This window comes from Hyperolius riggenbachi, chromosome 1 (genome assembly GCF_040937935.1).
Source record: "Hyperolius riggenbachi isolate aHypRig1 chromosome 1, aHypRig1.pri, whole genome shotgun sequence".
NCBI classification, from domain to species: domain Eukaryota; kingdom Metazoa; phylum Chordata; class Amphibia; order Anura; family Hyperoliidae; genus Hyperolius; species Hyperolius riggenbachi.
In genome coordinates, this window is record NC_090646.1 from 413,738,579 (window position 1) to 413,754,872 (window position 16,294).

The window sequence follows — 16,294 nt, forward strand, 5'->3', positions numbered from 1 at the left end:
CTAGCAGGTAGGGGAACCGTGAAAAAACCATGCAAACGCTGTCAGAAGTGGGATTTGAACCCACGCCTCCAGGGGAGACTGCGACCTGAACGCAGCGCCTTAGACCGCTCGGCCATCCTGACACGGAGGTGCATTGTGCCACCGGAAAGTAGGGTGGTTGAGAGAGCTGAATTGTGGTCTTCTACGAAGCCTTCAATCAAGACATGTGAATGGCACCTAGCCCTTGAGGGCAGAAGTAAGGCAGCCTCCAGCTCTAGAATCATAGCTACCGTTATTAGGCCAACCCATGAATGGTGGCATAAGCACCAGTGTTGGCTTCTTGGCCATCCAGAAGAACGGAATACGGCCGCTCTCTTTTTTGGAAGAGAATGTTATGAATGTGGTCTAAGTCTTCTTGGAGCCAGTAAGGTTTTTTTTTTTTTTTTTGCTCAAAGTGGGGTCAATGTTGTGAACCTTGACCAGGGTTGAATGTAATGTGATCTTTCATGTAAGGGGAGTTGACCTAGAGGCAGTGGCGGTTTTTGATAAGACAGCTGGTGAAAGAAAATAGGTTGTCAGGAAAGAAAGATACAGCGCATGAAATAACGCTTAGGCCCTAGTGAGATTTGAACTCACGACCCCTGGTTTACAAGACCAGTGCTCTAACCCCTGAGCTATAGAGCCACAGTGCTCTGTTGTGTAAATGTGTTAAAAAAAAAAAAAAAAAACGTTCTTGGCTGTGAAAGACTAGCAGGTAGGGGAACCGTGAAAAAACCATGCAAACGCAGTCAGAAGTGGGATTTGAACCCACGCCTCCAGGGGAGACTGCGACCTGAACGCAGCGCCTTAGACCGCTCGGCCATCCTGACACGGAGGTGCATTGTGCCACCGGAAAGTAGGGTGGTTGAGAGAGCTGAATTGTGGTCTTCTACGAAGGCTTCAATCAAGACATGTGAATGGCACCTAGCCCTTGAGGGCAGAAGTAAGGCAGCCTCCAGCTCTAGAATCATAGCTACCGTTATTAGGCCAACCCATGAATGGTGGCATAAGCACCAGTGTTGGCTTCTTGGCCATCCAGAAGAACGGAATACGGCCGCTCTCTTTTTAGGAAGAGAATGTTATGAATGTGGTCTAAGTCTTCTTGGAGCCAGTAAGGTTTTTTTTTTTTTTTTTGCTCAAAGTGGGGTCAATGTTGTGAACCTTGACCAGGGTTGAATGTAATGTGATCTTTCATGTAAGGGGAGTTGACCTAGAGGCAGTGGCGGTTTTTGATAAGACAGCTGGTGAAAGAAAATAGGTTGTCAGGAAAGAAAGATACAGCGCATGAAATAACGCTTAGGCCCTAGTGAGCTTTGAACTCACGACCCCTGGTTTACAAGACCAGTGCTCTAACCCCTGAGCTATAGAGCCACAGTGCTCTGTTGTGTAAATGTGTTAAAAAAAAAAAAAAAAAACGTTCTTGGCTGTGAAAGACTAGCAGGTAGGGGAACCGTGAAAAAACCATGCAAACGCTGTCAGAAGTGGGATTTGAACCCACGCCTCCAGGGGAGACTGCGACCTGAACGCAGCGCCTTAGACCGCTCGGCCATCCTGACACGGAGGTGCATTGTGCCACCGGAAAGTAGGGTGGTTGAGAGAGCTGAATTGTGGTCTTCTACGAAGCCTTCAATCAAGACATGTGAATGGCACCTAGCCCTTGAGGGCAGAAGTAAGGCAGCCTCCAGCTCTAGAATCATAGCTACCGTTATTAGGCCAACCCATGAATGGTGGCATAAGCACCAGTGTTGGCTTCTTGGCCATCCAGAAGAACGGAATACGGCCGCTCTCTTTTTAGGAAGAGAATGTTATGAATGTGGTCTAAGTCTTCTTGGAGCCAGTAAGGTTTTTTTTTTTTTTTTGCTCAAAGTGGGGTCAATGTTGTGAACCTTGACCAGGGTTGAATGTAATGTGATCTTTCATGTAAGGGGAGTTGACCTAGAGGCAGTGGCGGTTTTTGATAAGACAGCTGGTGAAAGAAAATAGGTTGTCAGGAAAGAAAGATACAGCACATGAAATAACGCTTAGGCCCTAGTGAGATTTGAACTCACGACCCCTGGTTTACAAGACCAGTGCTCTAAGGCCCCGTTCACACTTGCGGTTTTGCAAAAACCGCACCGGATGTCCGGACCGCACCGGAGCCGGATCGGACCTGAACCGTACGGTTCCTGTCCGGATCCGGTCCGGATCCGGTCCGGTTGCATACGGTTTCCGTGCGGTATGAACACGGTTGCGGTCCGGATCCGGATTCTTAAAGAGATAACAACCTGTATAAATACCTGGGGTTCTGGGAGGTCAGCAGAAGCTCTGGGGTCATTGTTGGAGACAGCTGGACGTGTGGAGACCATCCTTGGATACAGAGACAGCAGTTGGGACCATGGATCCAGTCATTTTTTACGCTTATTACCTGGGAATTCTCTCCTTCCTGTTGTTTACCTACTACTATGTGGGGAGAAGGCGTGCTCCTCGCAGGAGATGGTGGGTGCACCCTCTACTAGCCAGGAGGCAGAGGAAGGGAGAGTTCCAGGCCCTCTACCGGGACCTCAGACGACACCCACAGAAATTCTACAGCTACACTCGGATGTCTATTCCCCTGTAAGTATATAGGCCTAAATACACCAACCCCCACCATTCCTAAACACCCCACCCTCACCCCCACAACACCTCATCCCTGTATACCTAGCTAAACACACCACCCTGACCCCCACACCCCTGTATACCTAGCTATACACTACACCCCCACCCTCCACAACACTCCCAAACCTCTGTAAACACACCTCCCCCATCCTCCACCCAACACCTTGTCCCACAACATACTTTACAGCTTCTTCCTTTACATCTCCTGACAGGTTTGATACCCTTTTGGAGATGGTGAAGGATGACCTTAGGAAGAAGGATACCACGTTCAGGAGAGCAGTCACACCACAAGAACAACTACTCATCACACTGAGGTATGTAAAAACAAATTTTTTTATTGCAAAAACAACCACTTTCCAACATGGAAACATTCTTCCAACATGGAAGACAAAAAAATAACATATCTATGGTATAGCCCGGTCAGTTTTAAGGAACACCAACCACCAACTTTGTGCTGGAAGAGTTGTAGGGCATAGCTGCCCAAGTGTCTTTCGGGGACACCAGGCCCTAAAATTGAAGTGCTTCAAAAACCTAACCACTGGCACATGACCCTCTGAGCCATGGATGAAGGACACAGGTCAGTGAAAAGGCTAGGCCTCTCACCGACCAGTCAAGGTGTCCTTCATCCATGGCTCCAAGGGTCTTGTGCAAGTGGTTAGGAACAAGAACAAAGTGAGGAGCAAGAGGAACCGATGGCAGAGGTGCATGACTACAGGTGCAGTGCAACAGGCACAAGTTTGTGACCCAGGTAGTGTCTTTCGGGGACACCAGGCCCTAAAATTGAAGTGCTTCAAAAACCTAACCACTGGCACATGACCCTCTGAGCCATGGATGAAGGACACAGGTCAGTGAAAAGGCTAGGCCTCTCACCGACCAGTCAAGGTGTCCTTCATCCATGGCTCCAAGGGTCTTGTGCAAGTGGTTAGGAACAAGAACAAAGTGAGGAGCAAGAGGAACCGATGGCAGAGGTGCATGACTACAGGTGCAGTGCAACAGGCACAAGTTTGTGACCCAGGTAGTGTCTTTCGGGGACACCAGGCCCTAAAATTGAAGTGCTTCAAAAACCTAACCACTGGCACATGACCCTCTGAGCCATGGATGAAGGACACAGGTCAGTGAAAAGGCTAGGCCTCTCACCGACCAGTCAAGGTGTCCTTCATCCATGGCTCCAAGGGTCTTGTGCAAGTGGTTAGGAACAAGAACAAAGTGAGGAGCAAGAGGAACCGATGGCAGAGGTGCATGACTACAGGTGCAGTGCAACAAGCACAAGGTTGTGACCCAGGTAGTGTCTTTCGGGGACACCAGGCCCTAAAATTGAAGTGCTTCAAAAACCTAACCACTGGCACATGACCCTCTGAGCCATGGATGAAGGACACAGGTCAGTGAAAAGGCTAGGCCTCTCACCGACCAGTCAAGGTGTCCTTCATCCATGGCTCCAAGGGTCTTGTGCAAGTGGTTAGGAACAAGAACAAAGTGAGGAGCAAGAGGAACCGATGGCAGAGGTGCATGACTACAGGTGCAGTGCAACAGGCGCAAGTTTGTGACCCAGGTAGTGTCTTTCGGGGACACCAGGCCCTAAAATTGAAGTGCTTCAAAAACCTAACCACTGGCACATGACCCTCTGAGCCATGGATGAAGGACACAGGTCAGTGAAAAGGCTAGGCCTCTCACCGACCAGTCAAGGTGTCCTTCATCCATGGCTCCAAGGGTCTTGTGCAAGTGGTTAGGAACAAGAACAAAGTGAGGAGCAAGAGGAACCGATGGCAGAGGTGCATGACTACAGGTGCAGTGCAACAGGCACAAGTTTGTGACCCAGGTAGTGTCTTTCGGGGACACCAGGCCCTAAAATTGAAGTGCTTCAAAAACCTAACCACTGGCACATGACCCTCTGAGCCATGGATGAAGGACACAGGTCAGTGAAAAGGCTAGGCCTCTCACCGACCAGTCAAGGTGTCCTTCATCCATGGCTCCAAGGGTCTTGTGCAAGTGGTTAGGAACAAGAACAAAGTGAGGAGCAAGAGGAACCGATGGCAGAGGTGCATGACTACAGGTGCAGTGCAACAAGCACAAGGTTGTGACCCAGGTAGTGTCTTTCGGGGACACCAGGCCCTAAAATTGAAGTGCTTCAAAAACCTAACCACTGGCACATGACCCTCTGAGCCATGGATGAAGGACACAGGTCAGTGAAAAGGCTAGGCCTCTCACCGACCAGTCAAGGTGTCCTTCATCCATGGCTCCAAGGGTCTTGTGCAAGTGGTTAGGAACAAGAACAAAGTGAGGAGCAAGAGGAACCGATGGCAGAGGTGCATGACTACAGGTGCAGTGCAACAGGCACAAGTTTGTGACCCAGGTAGTGTCTTTCGGGGACACCAGGCCCTAAAATTGAAGTGCTTCAAAAACCTAACCACTGGCACATGACCCTCTGAGCCATGGATGAAGGACACAGGTCAGTGAAAAGGCTAGGCCTCTCACCGACCAGTCAAGGTGTCCTTCATCCATGGCTCCAAGGGTCTTGTGCAAGTGGTTAGGAACAAGAACAAAGTGAGGAGCAAGAGGAACCGATGGCAGAGGTGCATGACTACAGGTGCAGTGCAACAGGCACAAGTTTGTGACCCAGGTAGTGTCTTTCGGGGACACCAGGCCCTAAAATTGAAGTGCTTCAAAAACCTAACCACTGGCACATGACCCTCTGAGCCATGGATGAAGGACACAGGTCAGTGAAAAGGCTAGGCCTCTCACCGACCAGTCAAGGTGTCCTTCATCCATGGCTCCAAGGGTCTTGTGCAAGTGGTTAGGAACAAGAACAAAGTGAGGAGCAAGAGGAACCGATGGCAGAGGTGCATGACTACAGGTGCAGTGCAACAGGCACAAGTTTGTGACCCAGGTAGTGTCTTTCGGGGACACCAGGCCCTAAAATTGAAGTGCTTCAAAAACCTAACCACTGGCACATGACCCTCTGAGCCATGGATGAAGGACACAGGTCAGTGAAAAGGCTAGGCCTCTCACCGACCAGTCAAGGTGTCCTTCATCCATGGCTCCAAGGGTCTTGTGCAAGTGGTTAGGAACAAGAACAAAGTGAGGAGCAAGAGGAAACGATGGCAGAGGTGCATGACTACAGGTGCAGTGCAACAGGCACAAGGTTGTGACCCAGGTAGTGTCTTTCGGGGACACCAGGCCCTAAAATTGAAGTGCTTCAAAAACCTAACCACTGGCACATGACCCTCTGAGCCATGGATGAAGGACACAGGTCAGTGAAAAGGCTAGGCCTCTCACCGACCAGTCAAGGTGTCCTTCACCCATGGCTCCAAGGGTCTTGTGCAAGTGATTAGGATCAACAAAGTAAGGAACAAGAGGAATCAAAGGCACAGGTGCAGGACTACAGGTGCAGTGCAACAGGCACAAGGTTGTGACCCAGGTAGTGTCTTTCGGGGACACCAGGCCCTAAAGTTCAAGTCCAGCAAAACCAAAAGTTAAAAAGCCCTGTGATGGTATCCTTCCTCCGAGGATCGGAGGTATTCAGAGGAGCATGTCCAGGAACAATTTGACTTTTTTTTTCAAATTGTATCGGCACCACTACTAGAAAAGGTGGGAGTTGCTGCCTGGAAATCTGGACTCTCTTGGGTGCTGGTCGTGGATGAGCTGGACCCTGACAGCGGTGGCCCATATTGACTGCCTCTGTAGCCAGTGTACATCTGTGATGATTGCCAGGTGGGCACCGCTGTTGGTTGTGGGGGTCTAAAAATTGGTGGTTGCAATAATGGCGTGTCCATGTGCTGTTTAATCACCTCCAGCAAATTGGAATGGCACGCCATCAGGTTTTGTGAAGGCACCTTTTCAAGATATGGTATTAGAGACATCACAGTGTGAAAACACGGGTGTGCCTGCAATTTCAGTAGTTCCTTGCTTTGTTGATGCATTTGCTGCATCATGTTCTGCAGCTGGCCCACCGACTGATGATGCTGCGCACGCAGTTGGTCGATTTCTCCTCTGTGCATCTCATGCATCATTTTAAGCTCGTCCCTGTAGTGCCCATGTACAGCGTCGAGCTCACATTGCAGTGTAGTGATGTGGGACCTGTACTGCTCCATGATATGGCCCCTGTCCTCATCTTGCAACTGCCGGGTTATGAGAGTTTGGTGGCTCTGAAGAATCCCGAGAAGTCCGGAGACAGCCCCGGACATCTCGGACTCTGTCTCTCTCCTTGTTGGGGGGAGGGTACCTCGACGCCTCACTGGTGTGGTGGTCCTCACTGGTGGTGTGGCAGCATCTTCCCGTCCTCTGGCCTGTGTCGGGGTTGCCCTGCGCGCTGGTTGTGCTGCAGTCTCTCGGTGCTCCTCACTTTGTTCTTGTTCCCCTGGAGCTTCCATAGCGGTCGATTGTGGAGGTTCAGCTTCTTCCACACTCGGTCCTGCAACCTCAACATCCAAGCTCTCTTCTGCCAAGTCATCATCAAAGGACGGAGTTGTGATTAAGGACTCCCTCCTCCTACTCCTCGCCTCGGGGCAATAGGTTACATCGGCGACGTCATCATCCACCAAGCTCTCCTCACTGCTGAACCGTGCCTCCTGGGTCGGTTCCTCTTGCTCCAAATTGTCTTCAGTCCTGTAGATAAAAAAAATATTTATTGGTGTGCCAAACAGCATGTGGCGTCAATTCACAGAGCTAGCAAACACTAGCAATCACTTTATCACCCGTTTCTACCCAACATTTGATAAAGCTTGTGAGAAAAGTTCGCTAGCCATGGGAATTGAGGCCATAGCAATACATGGCCGAAGTCATGGTAAATGAGCTCTCAGTTCCTGCCCACAGTAGTGGTACTTACAGTCTAGGTTCCAGGCTTGCATTGATGAAAGACAATTGCTTGGCAAATTGGTAGTCTTTTTGTCGCCTTCCCCCGCCACTGCCACTTCGTTCGGCAAGTTTTTTCTTCCGTAGCCATTTCACATATGCATCCCGTATATTGCGCCACCTTGTCTTGTACCTTTCTCCTGTAACGACATGAAAAATTGATTTCGATTATTTCTCTTGTAGGTACATCGCAACTGGACAAACATATACATCGCTACATGTCACATTTCGTATTGGGAAGAGCACGGTGGCAGGCATCGTCGTGAGGACTTCGAGGATCCTTTGGACGCGACTGAGGGCCAGATACATGCCTGTGCCGGACACCACGAAATGGGAGGAGATCGCCCAGGGCTTCTGGACCGAGTGCAAGTTTCCTAATTGTGTTGGCGCACTGGATGGGAAACACATCCGGCTTCAGAAACCCGTGGGGAGTGGCAGCCATTATTTCAACTATAAAAAATACTTCAGCATTGTTCTAATGGCAGTGGCAGATGCGGACTACAAGTTTGTGTACGTGGACGTGGGGTCGTACGGTAGTTCCAATGACTCTGGAATTTTCCAGCGTACGACCCTTTGCCGGCTGATGGAGGAAGGCAGACTGCGTCTCCCCCGTGACAGACCCTGGCCTGGGACAAGGGCACCGGCCTACCCCTATGTGTTTGTGGGGGACGAGGCCTTCGCCCTGTCCGACCATGTAATGCGTCCGTACCCAGACAGGGGACTTGATGCCAGCCAGCTACACTTCAATGCTCGGTTGAGCCGTGCAAGGAGAATGGTGGAGTGCACATTTGGGATCCTGGTGTCAAAGTGGAGGGTGTTCCACACGCCCATGCTGCTGAAACCGGGCAACGCAGTTGTCGTGGTGAAGGCAGCATGCATCCTCCACAACTTTGTGCGGCAGGAGGAAAGAGAGACTCCGGAACCCCCGAATGTGCTTCCACTAATGCCCCTGCGGAGGTATGCAACCAGGCCAAGGGTAGTGTCACTGCGGAACAGGGACCAACTGAGACTTTATTTTACCACACCACCTGGACGAGGGTGAATGTTTGGTTTTTAATATGTTTTGTTGAAATGTGTTTATTTTGGAGTTTCAAGTTTGAGTGATTTTAAATGTATTAATTTTTTACAATAAATTGATGTATAATAATTGGTCATTGTGTATGTTTTATGTGCACAGGTGGGGTACATCGCAGGTGGGTGGGATACATCACAGGTGGGTGGGATACAGCACAGGTGGGTGGGATACAGCACAGGTGGGGTACAGGTGGGTGGGATACATCACAGGTGGGATACATCACAGGTGGGGTAGAGGTGGGTGGGATACATCACAGGTGGGGTAGAGGTGGGTGGGATACATCACAGGTGGGGTAGAGGTGGGTGGGATACATCACAGGTGGGGTACAGGTGGGTGGGATACATCACAGGTGGGGTACAGGTGGGTGGGATACATCACAGGTGGGATACATCACAGGTGGGGTAGAGGTGGGTGGGATACATCACAGGTGGGGTAGAGGTGGGTGGGATACATCACATGTGGGGTAGAGGTGGGTGGGATACATCACAGGTGGGGTAGAGGTGGGTGGGATACATCACAGGTGGGGTACAGGTGGGTGGGATACATCACAGGTGGGGTACAGGTGGGTGGGATACATCACAGGTGGGTGGGATACATCACAGGTGGGATACACCACAGGTGGGATACATCACAGGTGGGATACATCACAGGTGGGGTACAGGTGGGTGGGATACATCACAGGTGGGTGGGATACATCACAGGTGGGATACACCACAGGTGGGGTACAGGTGGGTGTGATACATCACAGGTGGGTGGGATACAGCACAGGTGGGGTACAGGTGGGTGGGATACATCACAGGTGGGATACATCACAGGTGGGGTACAGGTGGGTGGGATACATCACAGGTGGGGTAGAGGTGGGTGGGATACATCACAGGTGGGGTACTGGTGGGTGGGATACATCACAGGTGGGATACATCACAGGTGGGGTACAGGTGGGTGGGATACATCACAGGTGGGGTAGAGGTGGGTGGGATACATCACAGGTGGGGTACTGGTGGGTGGGATACATCACAGGTGGGATACATCACAGGTGGGGTACATCACAGGTGGGGTACAGGTGGGTGTGATACATCACAGGGGGGTGGGATACAGCACAGGTGGGATACACCACAGGTGGGATACATCACAGGTGGGATACATCACAGGTGGGGTACAGGTGGGTGTGATACATCACAGGTGGGTGGGATACAGCACAGGTGGGGTACAGGTGGGTGGGATACATCACAGGTGGGGTAGAGGTGGGTGGGATACATCACAGGTGGGGTACTGGTGGGTGGGATACATCACAGGTGGGTGGGATACAGCACAGGTGGGATACACCACAGGTGGGATACATCACAGGTGGGATACATCACAGGTGGGGTACAGGTGGGTGTGATACATCACAGGTGGGTGGGATACAGCACAGGTGGGGTACAGGTGGGTGGGATACATCACAGGTGGGGTAGAGGTGGGTGGGATACATCACAGGTGGGGTACTGGTGGGTGGGATACATCACAGGTGGGATACTGGTGGGTGGGATACATCACAGGTGGGATACATCACAGGTGGGGTACAGGTGGGTGTGATACATCACAGGTGGGTGGGATACAGCACAGGTGGGGTACAGGTGGGTGGGATACATCACAGGTGGGGTAGAGGTGGGTGGGATACATCACAGGTGGGGTACTGGTGGGTGGGATACATCACAGGTGGGATACTGGTGGGTGGGATACATCACAGGTGGGATACATCACAGGTGGGGTACAGGTGGGTGTGATACATCACAGGTGGGTGGGATACAGCACAGGTGGGGTACAGGTGGGTGGGATACATCACAGGTGGGGTAGAGGTGGGTGGGATACATCACAGGTGGGGTACTGGTGGGTGGGATACATCACAGGTGGGATACATCACAGGTGGGGTACAGGTGGGTGTGATACATCACAGGTGGGTGGGATACAGCACAGGTGGGGTACAGGTGGGTGGGATACATCACATGTGGGATACATCACAGGTGGGGTACAGGTGGGTGGGGAACAGGTGGGTGGGCCACGGGTGGGTGGGCAACACGTGGGTGACACAAATCCATAGCAAAAGTTGAATACATCACAAGCTTAAACCACAAGCCCCCCCAAAAAAACTTCTAGTCAACATACCCTCTGTGCCTTGCTGTCTCTTGCTCAAGTTCTCAAAGTCCTCCACATACAGCTTGGCAATTTTTTTCCACAGGCCTCTGCATTTTTTGATGTTGCTGTGGTCCGCATCCCCCTTGTCCCACAGGGCTGGTACCTGCTGCACCTGTAGGATGAGGTCTTCTGATGTGTAGGGCCTCACCCCCTCGCTATCAGACAGATCCTGCTCCATATTGCTGCCAAAGAGCTCCAGCATGAAGTCACTGCTGCTCCACTCTGTGAACGCTGGTGCCATGTGGTCCCCATCCAAAATGGCCACCATACCATAGAGTCAGCATAGGAAGTGTGGTACAACATCCGGTTTTTATAGCCAGTGTGTTGTGCGCTCTCCGGTTCTCATTGGTTTCCATTGGCTGGATGCAACATTCCGGCTCCGGTCCGGATACGTCAGCCGGACCAGCCGGACCAAAAAATAGCGCATGTTGGAACGGACGCCGGAGTCCGGATCCGGTCCGGCTCCGGTCCGGACGAAACGGACGCATGTGAACGGTCGCATAGACTTTCATTGCTATGCCGTGCGTCCGTTTCGTCCGGTCCGCATGCGGTCCAGCTCCGGCACGGCGATTCCGGATAGCAGCCGCTAATGTGAACCGGGCCCTGAGATTTGAACTCACGACCCCTGGTTTACAAGACCAGTGCTCTAACCCCTGAGCTATAGAGCCACAGTGCTCTGTTGTGTAAATGTGTTAAAAAAAAAAAAAAAAAACGTTCTTGGCTGTGAAAGACTAGCAGGTAGGGGAACCGTGAAAAAACCATGCAAACGCTGTCAGAAGTGGGATTTGAACCCACGCCTCCAGGGGAGACTGCGACCTGAACGCAGCGCCTTAGACCGCTCGGCCATCCTGACACGGAGGTGCATTGTGCCACCGGAAAGTAGGGTGGTTGAGAGAGCTGAATTGTGGTCTTCTACGAAGCCTTCAATCAAGACATGTGAATGGCACCTAGCCCTTGAGGGCAGAAGTAAGGCAGCCTCCAGCTCTAGAATCATAGCTACCGTTATTAGGCCAACCCATGAATGGTGGCATAAGCACCAGTGTTGGCTTCTTGGCCATCCAGAAGAACGGAATACGGCCGCTCTCTTTTTAGGAAGAGAATGTTATGAATGTGGTCTAAGTCTTCTTGGAGCCAGTAAGGTTTTTGTTTTTTTTTTGCTCAAAGTGGAGTCAATGTTGTGAACCTTGACCAGGGTTGAATGTAATGTGATCTTTCATGTAAGGGGAGTTGACCTAGAGGCAGTGGCGGTTTTTGATAAGACAGCTGGTGAAAGAAAATAGGTTGTCAGGAAAGAAAGATACAGCACATGAAATAACGCTTAGGCCCTAGTGAGATTTGAACTCACGACCGCTGGTTTACAAGACCAGTGCTCTAACCCCTGAGCTATAGAGCCACAGTGCTCTGTTGTGTAAATGTGTTAAAAAAAAAAAAAAAAAAAACGTTCTTGGCTGTGAAAGACTAGCAGGTAGGGGAACCGTGAAAAAACCATGCAAACGCTGTCAGAAGTGGGATTTGAACCCACGCCTCCAGGGGAGACTGCGACCTGAACGCAGCGCCTTAGACCGCTCGGCCATCCTGACACGGAGGTGCATTGTGCCACCGGAAAGTAGGGTGGTTGAGAGAGCTGAATTGTGGTCTTCTACGAAGCCTTCAATCAAGACATGTGAATGGCACCTAGCCCTTGAGGGCAGAAGTAAGGCAGCCTCCAGCTCTAGAATCATAGCTACCGATATTAGGCCAACCCATGAATGGTGGCATAAGCACCAGTGTTGGCTTCTTGGCCATCCAGAAGAACGGAATACGGCCGCTCTCTTTTTAGGAAGAGAATGTTATGAATGTGGTCTAAGTCTTCTTGGAGCCAGTAAGGTTTTTTTTTTTTTTTTGCTCAAAGTGGGGTCAATGTTGTGAACCTTGACCAGGGTTGAATGTAATGTGATCTTTCATGTAAGGGGAGTTGACCTAGAGGCAGTGGCGGTTTTTGATAAGACAGCTGGTGAAAGAAAATAGGTTGTCAGGAAAGAAAGATACAGCACATGAAATAACGCTTAGGCCCTAGTGAGATTTGAACTCACGACCCCTGGTTTACAAGACCAGTGCTCTAACCCCTGAGCTATAGAGCCACAGTGCTCTGTTGTGTAAATGTGTTAAAAAAAAAAAAAAAAAACGTTCTTGGCTGTGAAAGACTAGCAGGTAGGGGAACCGTGAAAAAACCATGCAAACGCTGTCAGAAGTGGGATTTGAACCCACGCCTCCAGGGGAGACTGCGACCTGAACGCAGCGCCTTAGACCGCTCGGCCATCCTGACACGGAGGTGCATTGTGCCACCGGAAAGTAGGGTGGTTGAGAGAGCTGAATTGTGGTCTTCTACGAAGCCTTCAATCAAGACATGTGAATGGCACCTAGCCCTTGAGGGCAGAAGTAAGGCAGCCTCCAGCTCTAGAATCATAGCTACCGTTATTAGGCCAACCCATGAATGGTGGCATAAGCACCAGTGTTGGCTTCTTGGCTATCCAGAAGAACGGAATACGGCCGCTCTCTTTTTAGGAAGAGAATGTTATGAATGTGGTCTAAGTCTTCTTGGAGCCAGTAAGGTTTTTTTTTTGTTGTTGCTCAAAGTGGGGTCAATGTTGTGAACCTTGACCAGGGTTGAATGTAATGTGATCTTTCATGTAAGGGGAGTTGACCTAGAGGCAGTGGCGGTTTTTGATAAGACAGCTGGTGAAAGAAAATAGGTTGTCAGGAAAGAAAGATACAGCGCATGAAATAACGCTCAGGCCCTAGTGAGATTTGAACTCACGACCCCTGGTTTACAAGACCAGTGCTCTAACCCCTGAGCTATAGAGCCACAGTGCTCTGTTGTGTAAATGTGTTAAAAAAAAAAAAAAAAAAACGTTCTTGGCTGTGAAAGACTAGCAGGTAGGGGAACCGTGAAAAAACCATGCAAACGCTGTCAGAAGTGGGATTTGAACCCACGCCTCCAGGGGAGACTGCGACCTGAACGCAGCGCCTTAGACCGCTCGGCCATCCTGACACGGAGGTGCATTGTGCCACCGGAAAGTAGGGTGGTTGAGAGAGCTGAATTGTGGTCTTCTACGAAGCCTTCAATCAAGACATGTGAATGGCACCTAGCCCTTGAGGGCAGAAGTAAGGCAGCCTCCAGCTCTAGAATCATAGCTACCGTTATTAGGCCAACCCATGAATGGTGGCATAAACACCAGTGTTGGCTTCTTGGCCATCCAGAAGAACGGAATACGGCCGCTCTCTTTTTAGGAAGAGAATGTTATGAATGTGGTCTAAGTCTTCTTGGAGCCAGTAAGGTTTTTTTTTTTTTTTGCTCAAAGTGGGGTCAATGTTGTGAACCTTGACCAGGGTTGAATGTAATGTGATCTTTCATGTAAGGGGAGTTGACCTAGAGGCAGTGGCGGTTTTTGATAAGACAGCTGGTGAAAGAAAATAGGTTGTCAGGAAAGAAAGATACAGCGCATGAAATAACGCTTAGGCCCTAGTGAGATTTGAACTCACGACCCCTGGTTTACAAGACCAGTGCTCTAACCCCTGAGCTATAGAGCCACAGTGCTCTGTTGTGTAAATGTGTTAAAAAAAAAAAAAAAAAAACGTTCTTGGCTGTGAAAGACTAGCAGGTAGGGGAACCGTGAAAAAACCATGCAAACGCTGTCAGAAGTGGGATTTGAACCCACGCCTCCAGGGGAGACTGCGACCTGAACGCAGCGCCTTAGACCGCTCAGCCATCCTGACACGGAGGTGCATTGTGCCACCGGAAAGTAGGGTGGTTGAGAGAGCTGAATTGTGGTCTTCTACGAAGCCTTCAATCAAGACATGTGAATGGCACCTAGCCCTTGAGGGCAGAAGTAAGGCAGCCTCCAGCTCTAGAATCATAGCTACCGTTATTAGGCCAACCCATGAATGGTGGCATAAGCACCAGTGTTGGCTTCTTGGCCATCCAGAAGAACGGAATACGGCCGCTCTCTTTTTAGGAAGAGAATGTTATGAATGTGGTCTAAGTCTTCTTGGAGCCAGTAAGGATTTTTTTTTTTTTTGCTCAAAGTGGGGTCAATGTTGTGAACCTTGACCAGGGTTGAATGTAATGTGATCTTTCATGTAAGGGGAGTTGACCTAGAGGCAGTGGCGGTTTTTGATAAGACAGCTGGTGAAAGAAAATAGGTTGTCAGGAAAGAAAGATACAGCGCATGAAATAACGCTTAGGCCCTAGTGAGATTTGAACTCACGACCCCTGGTTTACAAGACCAGTGCTCTAACCCCTGAGCTATAGAGCCACAGTGCTCTGTTGTGTAAATGTGTTAAAAAAAAAAAAAAAAAACGTTCTTGGCTGTGAAAGACTAGCAGGTAGGGGAACCGTGAAAAAACCATGCAAACGCTGTCAGAAGTGGGATTTGAACCCACGCCTCCAGGGGAGACTGCGACCTGAACGCAGCGCCTTAGACCGCTCGGCCATCCTGACACGGAGGTGCATTGTGCCACCGGAAAGTAGGGTGGTTGAGAGAGCTGAATTGTGGTCTTCTACGAAGCCTTCAATCAAGACATGTGAATGGCACCTAGCCCTTGAGGGCAGAAGTAAGGCAGCCTCCAGCTCTAGAATCATAGCTACCGTTATTAGGCCAACCCATGAATGGTGGCATAAGCACCAGTGTTGGCTTCTTGGCCATCCAGAAGAACGGAATACGGCCGCTCTCTTTTTAGGAAGAGAATGTTATGAATGTGGTCTAAGTCTTCTTGGAGCCAGTAAGGTTTTTTTTTTTTTTTTGCTCAAAGTGGGGTCAATGTTGTGAACCTTGACCAGGGTTGAATGTAATGTGATCTTTCATGTAAGGGGAGTTGACCTAGAGGCAGTGGCGGTTTTTGATAAGACAGCTGGTGAAAGAAAATAGGTTGTCAGGAAAGAAAGATACAGCACATGAAATAACGCTTAGGCCCTAGTGAGATTTGAACTCACGACCCCTGGTTTACAAGACCAGTGCTCTAACCCCTGAGCTATAGAGCCACAGTGCTCTGTTGTGTAAATGTGTTAAAAAAAAAAAAAAAAAACGTTCTTGGCTGTGAAAGACTAGCAGGTAGGGGAACCGTGAAAAAACCATGCAAACGCTGTCAGAAGTGGGATTTGAACCCACGCCTCCAGGGGAGACTGCGACCTGAACGCAGCGCCTTAGACCGCTCGGCCATCCTGACACGGAGGTGCATTGTGCCACCGGAAAGTAGGGTGGTTGAGAGAGCTGAATTGTGGTCTTCTACGAAGCCTTCAATCAAGACATGTGAATGGCACCTAGCCCTTGAGGGCAGAAGTAAGGCAGCCTCCAGCTCTAGAATCATAGCTACCGTTATTAGGCCAACCCATGAATGGTGGCATAAGCACCAGTGTTGGCTTCTTGGCCATCCAGAAGAACGGAATACGGCCGCTCTCTTTTTAGGAAGAGAATGTTATGAATGTGGTCTAAGTCTTCTTGGAGCCAGTAAGGTTTTTTTTTTTTTTGCTCAAAGTGGGGTCAATGTTGTGAACCTTGACCAGGGTTG

The 16,294-nt window shown here is 50.1% G+C and overlaps 17 non-coding genes across 17 annotated transcripts; all 17 read right to left on the minus strand.

Moving 5' to 3' along the window:
• Positions 1 to 39: 39 nt before the first annotated feature.
• On the minus strand, positions 40 to 122 carry TRNAL-CAG (transfer RNA leucine (anticodon CAG)). The gene has a single exon. It is a non-coding gene; the product is annotated as a tRNA-Leu (tRNA).
• A 468-nt stretch (positions 123 to 590) lies between these two features.
• Positions 591 to 663, minus strand: TRNAT-UGU (transfer RNA threonine (anticodon UGU)). Its single transcript has one exon. It is a non-coding gene; the product is annotated as a tRNA-Thr (tRNA).
• Positions 664 to 765: 102 nt separating this feature from the next.
• Positions 766 to 848, minus strand: TRNAL-CAG (transfer RNA leucine (anticodon CAG)). Its single transcript has one exon. It is a non-coding gene; the product is annotated as a tRNA-Leu (tRNA).
• A 643-nt stretch (positions 849 to 1,491) lies between these two features.
• TRNAL-CAG (transfer RNA leucine (anticodon CAG)) lies at positions 1,492 to 1,574 on the minus strand. The gene has a single exon. It is a non-coding gene; the product is annotated as a tRNA-Leu (tRNA).
• A 9,943-nt stretch (positions 1,575 to 11,517) lies between these two features.
• Positions 11,518 to 11,600, minus strand: TRNAL-CAG (transfer RNA leucine (anticodon CAG)). The gene has a single exon. It is a non-coding gene; the product is annotated as a tRNA-Leu (tRNA).
• A 467-nt stretch (positions 11,601 to 12,067) lies between these two features.
• On the minus strand, positions 12,068 to 12,140 carry TRNAT-UGU (transfer RNA threonine (anticodon UGU)). Its single transcript has one exon. It is a non-coding gene; the product is annotated as a tRNA-Thr (tRNA).
• Positions 12,141 to 12,244: 104 nt separating this feature from the next.
• Positions 12,245 to 12,327, minus strand: TRNAL-CAG (transfer RNA leucine (anticodon CAG)). The gene has a single exon. It is a non-coding gene; the product is annotated as a tRNA-Leu (tRNA).
• Positions 12,328 to 12,794: 467 nt separating this feature from the next.
• On the minus strand, positions 12,795 to 12,867 carry TRNAT-UGU (transfer RNA threonine (anticodon UGU)). Its single transcript has one exon. It is a non-coding gene; the product is annotated as a tRNA-Thr (tRNA).
• Positions 12,868 to 12,969: 102 nt separating this feature from the next.
• Positions 12,970 to 13,052, minus strand: TRNAL-CAG (transfer RNA leucine (anticodon CAG)). The gene has a single exon. It is a non-coding gene; the product is annotated as a tRNA-Leu (tRNA).
• A 467-nt stretch (positions 13,053 to 13,519) lies between these two features.
• On the minus strand, positions 13,520 to 13,592 carry TRNAT-UGU (transfer RNA threonine (anticodon UGU)). Its single transcript has one exon. It is a non-coding gene; the product is annotated as a tRNA-Thr (tRNA).
• Positions 13,593 to 13,695: 103 nt separating this feature from the next.
• TRNAL-CAG (transfer RNA leucine (anticodon CAG)) lies at positions 13,696 to 13,778 on the minus strand. The gene has a single exon. It is a non-coding gene; the product is annotated as a tRNA-Leu (tRNA).
• Positions 13,779 to 14,244: 466 nt separating this feature from the next.
• TRNAT-UGU (transfer RNA threonine (anticodon UGU)) lies at positions 14,245 to 14,317 on the minus strand. The gene has a single exon. It is a non-coding gene; the product is annotated as a tRNA-Thr (tRNA).
• A 103-nt stretch (positions 14,318 to 14,420) lies between these two features.
• TRNAL-CAG (transfer RNA leucine (anticodon CAG)) lies at positions 14,421 to 14,503 on the minus strand. The gene has a single exon. It is a non-coding gene; the product is annotated as a tRNA-Leu (tRNA).
• A 466-nt stretch (positions 14,504 to 14,969) lies between these two features.
• TRNAT-UGU (transfer RNA threonine (anticodon UGU)) lies at positions 14,970 to 15,042 on the minus strand. The gene has a single exon. It is a non-coding gene; the product is annotated as a tRNA-Thr (tRNA).
• A 102-nt stretch (positions 15,043 to 15,144) lies between these two features.
• Positions 15,145 to 15,227, minus strand: TRNAL-CAG (transfer RNA leucine (anticodon CAG)). The gene has a single exon. It is a non-coding gene; the product is annotated as a tRNA-Leu (tRNA).
• A 467-nt stretch (positions 15,228 to 15,694) lies between these two features.
• Positions 15,695 to 15,767, minus strand: TRNAT-UGU (transfer RNA threonine (anticodon UGU)). Its single transcript has one exon. It is a non-coding gene; the product is annotated as a tRNA-Thr (tRNA).
• A 102-nt stretch (positions 15,768 to 15,869) lies between these two features.
• On the minus strand, positions 15,870 to 15,952 carry TRNAL-CAG (transfer RNA leucine (anticodon CAG)). Its single transcript has one exon. It is a non-coding gene; the product is annotated as a tRNA-Leu (tRNA).
• Between the last annotated feature and the right edge of the window lie 342 nt (positions 15,953 to 16,294).